This window comes from Ursus americanus, chromosome 8 (assembly GCF_024610735.1).
Source record: "Ursus americanus isolate L20-20 chromosome 8, mUrsAme1.1.p, whole genome shotgun sequence".
NCBI classification, from domain to species: domain Eukaryota; kingdom Metazoa; phylum Chordata; class Mammalia; order Carnivora; family Ursidae; genus Ursus; species Ursus americanus.
In genome coordinates this window covers 4,238,111-4,244,110 of record NC_142134.1, presented here as the reverse complement: position 1 = coordinate 4,244,110, position 6,000 = coordinate 4,238,111, and positions in this window count along the sequence as shown.

Sequence of the window (6,000 nt, the reverse complement as noted above, 5' to 3'; positions counted from 1 at the left end):
AGTTTATTTTCCTAATAGAGGTAATTTATTTCGCAGAACTCACACATGTGCTCAGAAGGCCAGGATGTGAATGCCATCTACGTCATAAATAAAAAGAAGTGGACAAAGTGGATTTTGTGGAAGGACTGAGCCACCATACTGCATTCATTGCCATATTCAAGAAACATTCATTGGATGCCAATCTGTTTAGAGTTCTTTCTTTTTTTTAAGATTTTATTTATTTATTTGAGAGAGAGAGAGAGAGAGAGATAACACGAGAGCAGGGTGAAGGGCAGAGGGAGAAGCAGGCTCCCCACTGAGCAGGGAGCCCGATGTGGGGCTTGATCCCAGGACCCTGGGATCATGACCTAAGCTGAAGGCAGATGCTTAACCAACTGAGGCACCCAGGTGCCCCCTGTTTAGAGTTCTTCACGGAGAAACTCAAAATGTAAGTTGCTGAATGGTATCTCTGCTTACCTTTGAACCATCAGTAAACCTGGGAGTGTCACTCCATAGTTTGAACTTTGGTGATTTTTTGGATAACTTCTCATTTTCGTAAAGAAGCTAATAGTGACTCGAGGGGAAGGACTGTGGTCCACACTCTTCCTGCTTTCTGGTGATACATCCAGGGCTATTCTTTTTTTTTTTTAAATAATAATATTTTTTTATTATATTATGTTAGTCACCATACAGTACATCCCTGGTTTTTGATGTAAAGTTCAACGATTCATTAGTTGCATATAATACCCAGTGCACCATGCAATACGTGCCCTCCTTATTACCCATCACCAGCCTATCCCATTCCCCCACCCCCTCCCCTCTGAATCCCTCAGTTTGTTTTCCCAGAGTCCATAGTCTCTCATGCTTCATTCCCCCTTCTGTTTACCCCCCCTTGCTTTATCCCTTTCTTCTCCTACCGATCTTCCTAGTTCTTATGTTCCATAAAAATGAGTGAAATCATATGATAATTGTCTTTCTCTGCTTGACTTATTTCACTTAGCATTATCTCCTCCAGTGCCATCCATGTTGCAGCAAATGTTGAGAACTCGTTCTTTCTGATACCTGAGTAATATTCCATTGTATATATGGACCACATCTTCTTAATCCAGTCATCTGTTGAAGGGCTATTCTTATAAACTTTGGTTGATGAACATTTGCTGCACGGATGAATAAGTGGAATCAGTCAACTGAGAGAGTTTGACTATTCCCAGTAAAAAACAGCAAGACATTACATTTTACTGGTTTAGAACATTGGTTTGATTTGAAGATTTTAGATATTGTTAAGGAATCATCACTTCTCTTGTCCCTACTTCACATTTGTCTTCCTTTCCCTCCTTTACTCCTCTCAATCTTTTTTCTCTTTCTTCACTTTTCTCCCCATCCTTCTCCAACTACTAACTATGTCCCCATGATTGCTATCATCAACCAAATAGATACCTGTGTTTATGAGGAAAATAATTGAATTTTAAAAATGTGATTTTGGGGACACCTGGGTGGCTCAGTCAGTTAAGCATCTGCCTTCGGCTCAGGTCATCATCTCAGAGTCCTCGGATCCAGCCCCACATCGGGCTCCTTGCTCAGCGGGGAGCCTGCTTCTCCCTCTGCCTGCTGCTCCCCCTGCTTGTGCTCTCTCTCTCACTAGCTCTCTCTCTCTCTGACAAACAAATAAATAAAATCTTTAAAAAATGTGATTTTGATTTTAGATTATTTGGGTTTGAGATGTTAGTGAGGTATCAGCAAGTTATGATGTGAGAATATAAATGAAGAGAGAAGTGGGGGTTCTCACATAGATTTGGAATTTATCCAGCATGAAGGTAATATTTGAAGGTACGGGAACAGATGAGACCACACTGCCTTAAACAAAGCACCCAAGTTTACTCTGAAACACTAGCTCTCCTACTAGAACGAACACGACAACCAAGCAGTTAACAGCGCTTGCTCTGCGCCTGGCCGTGTTCCTAGCGATACAGTTACTTAGCTCCCACAGCGATGTTGGGACTAGAATCTGATTTTGCCGAATGTCTGCTATTTTTGGTAATATTCATCAAATTGCTAGTCATCCAATTTCCTTTTTTTCTCATTGTGTGATTTAGAAACAATTATTTAACTCTTCTAATGCATAACTTTCTGTTTCCATGATCTTTTCACTATGTCTTTTGTCATTACTGCTACCATTACTGCTTTTTTATTTTGTCACTTAATTTTATGCATAATGGTAATCACAGAGATCACTGGTTGAACAGACATTAAGCTATTTATCTTTTTTTTTTTAAAGATTTTATTTTTATTTATTCGACAGAGATAGAGACAGCCAGCGAGAGAGGGAACACAAGCAGGGGGAGTGGGAGAGGAAGAAGCAGGCTCCTAGCGGAGAAGCCTGATGTGGGGCTCGATCCCATAACGCCGGGATCACGCCCTGAGCCGAAGGCAGACGCTTAACTGCTGTGCCACCCAGGCGCTCCATTAAGCTATTTATCTTATCTAAACCTCCTAACAGCCATACAGGTGCTTCCATTATTATTGACATTTTCCATATGAAAAGATCGAAGCTTAGTAAGGATCATTAATTTGTTCAGGAAGGCATGGCTACTCAGGTGGAATTAGAAACAGTGTCTGGACACAGATAGCATGTGACTCATCAGCGGTCGAGCTCTGTCTGATGACATTGTCTCCTCTACTTTTCCCTGCAGCCTATCAACATGCTTAAGGCTCCCGCATTCTTCTCTTTTTTCTTTTCTTTTTGGTTGTGGTATGCTTGACATCTAATACTCTATTAGTTTTAGGTGTACAACATGATCTGATATTTGTATATATTGTGAAACGACCATGACAAAGAGTCCACTTAATGTCTGTCATCATGCAGTTGTAATTTTTTTCTTGAAGAGACCTTTCATTATGTAATCTCCTAGCCACTTTCAAATATTCATTATAGTGAAATTAACTGTAGTCAGCATGCTATACGTTACATCCCTGTGACCGATCCATTTTGTACGTGAAAATGTGCACCTTTTAAGCCCCTTTATCCATTTCATGCAACCTCCACCCCCCACCTCAGCAACCACCAATCTGTCCTCTAACGCCGTTAGCTCAGTTAAGCTTGTCTGTTTGTTGTGTTTTGGATTGCACGTAGAAGCGCGATCACCTGGTATTCGTCTTTTTCTATCTGACTTATTTCACTTAGCATAGTGCCCTCAGGGCCTATTCACATTGTCACAAGTGGCAAAATTTCATTCTTTTGGATGGCTGGGTGGTATTCCGGCGTGTATGCACATCTTCTTTACCCATTCATCCATCAATGGACATTTAGATTGTTTCCATATCTTGGCTGTTGTAAACAACACAACATGAACGTGTATGTTTTCAAATTAGTGTTCTTGTTTTCTTGATGTAAGTACCCAGAAGTGGAATGGTTGGATCATTTGGTTGTTTTATTTTTAACTTTTTGAGGAATTTCCACACTGTTTTGCACCATGGGTGCACGGATTTACATTCCCACCATCCGTGTGCAAAGTTTTTCTTTTCTCTACATCCTTGCTAACACTGGCTATTTCTTGTCTTCCTGGTAACAGCCATTCTCACAAGTGTGAGGTGATAGCTCATTGTGAAGACGCCTGCATTCTTTTTAAAAAAGATTTATTTATTTATTTTAGAGACAGAGAGAGCTTGTGGTGCATGAGTGGGGGAGGGGCAGAGAGGGAGAATCTTCAAGCAGACTCCCCGCTGAGTGCAGAGCCTGACGCGGGGCTCGATCTCACAACCCTGAGTTCACAACTTGAGCTCGACCCCTAAGACCATGACCTGAGCTCAAACCGACTGAGTCACCCTGCATTCTTGATGTTACATCATTTTCTTTCACCCTTTCTCATGATGTTCTTTCCGGCCGAGCTTCTTTGGAGAACAGCCTGCAATCACTCTACCTGCATCCTTCTTTCCCACTGCGCTCTGGTGCTCCCCCCACTGACTTACACGGCTTTGGCCAACGTGCCCTATGGCTAAACCCAAGGGATTCTTCTATCCTCTCCTCATATGCTCCTATTACCAAGGTAATTTTTGAAAATGCTCTAACCATGTAATCTCCTTGATACAATTTTTCTTTGGTCTTCTCTTACCTCAAGCTTCTCCTGTAGGTGGTGATGCCAAGGGTTCTCTTGTAGTTCATGGTGAATGCTCTCCCTATGTGATCCATTCAGGTTTCCCGTTTTAACTACTATCTATTTTAATCCTTTCCAAATCGATATATTTATCTGTGAAATTTCCTCCAAAGTACAGATTTGGATGTTTCTCGAGCACTTTAAAATCAACCATTCTGGCAGGATCACTCACGTGCTTTTTATAGCCTGGTCTCCCTCCTGTGTTCCTGATCACAGCAAACAGGAATACCATCTACTCGCTCGTCCAGACCAGAAACCAGGAGTCTTTCTAGATCCTTCCCTTCACCATCCTTTATATTTCACTACCTAAATGCGTCTTATATTCACCCCATTCTCTATGTTTCTGTAGGTATTGTTCAAATTTGTTTCTCCAGTGTCCATTTTCATCCTTATCAAAACTATCATTCATGCTGTTGCTAGAGTAATTTATCCGACAGCACTCTTCGCTCCCGATCTTTCACTTCATTTATTTGTATGTTTTTAATAACCTCAATTTAACACACTGATGCTGGAGTGCTCTTTAGGTACCCTGCAGCACAAGCACGATTATGTCACTTACTCCCTAAAACGCTCTAATGCCTTCCGATGGCAGCTAAGATGAAAATTTAAATCATTTATAGTCTTCAAGCACCTGCTGGTGCCCTCTGCTTGATTCTCAACCTCATTTTTAACCACTTGCCATCGTTCTCCACATAGACCTTCAGTTTGTGGGACCTGCTATGCTGCTTCCTGCCTCGGGGCCCTTGAAAGTGCTGCTCCCTCATTGCTACTCCTTCCCCTCCTCCTTCCCCTGGAACACATACACATTGAAATGAAAATAAAAGGGAAGTTTATTACTGATGTTATTCTAGGATCTCAGAGAACTGTGTCCCTTTCCTTCAGAGGACTTGCTTCAGTTTGTAGTTAGATAATCATAAATACAATAATTTGATCAACGGCTATCTTCCTCATTTCCCTATTAGGCAAAAACAATGACAGTTTTGCTTATGAAAGCAATCCTGGATCAGTTCTGTGCATACAGTAGGCACTTAATACACGTTAATTAGATGAATTTTTAAAAATATTTCTGATGCTTTAGGTGATCTTTTTTTTTTTCTCAGAGAATCATCTTCAACAGACCTTCATTTATCTAGAAGAAATAGCAAATGGGGTTTTCTGATTATAAAGAAATCTTGATCTCTCTTAAAACATGCAACACACACGCTCTGCAAGGAGGAAAGTACATGTGGGGAAGGCAGATGTTTTCATTGAAGTTTTAATTTCATTTGGGATTTTCTCACAGGAGGAATGTGTTTCCTCTACCATACTTGGTTCTGAGGCATTAAGTACCACCATCCCTCTTTATATTCTGTGCCAAGAGGAAAACATTCCCTTCCTTTATTTACTCTTAGCCCTGTTGACATTTTTCCCCTAAAAAGCATTTTCTCAGTAATATGGAAGAACTGAGGTAAATATTGAAGCTCCCGAGGAACAGACGGGTGGCTGAGCGTAGTGTCAGTCCATGTGAGGATGGCAGATTTGTTTCCCCTCTCACCACATCTCTGATCCGTTGGTAGTGGCTGCCTGGAGACATGTGTGAGAGGGAATCTGAGGGCATGGCCAGTCTCGGTGGGAAAGTGCACTGTGACTAATTCATTCAACACGTACTTATTGAGCGCGTGTTATATAATTAGCAGGCTGGCCAGGGGCGTGGGAGGAGAGAGTCAGCAACCCAGCTAGTCCTTCTCTAGACACGAGGGCTGACACAATTTCATAAGCATCTTGCTTATTTTATTTCTCCCCTTACTCAAAGCTTATCCTTCACTTGCATGACTTTTGGGCACCATTTTGACTTCTTGATTTCAGAAGCAGGGTTAATAGAGAATTTCAT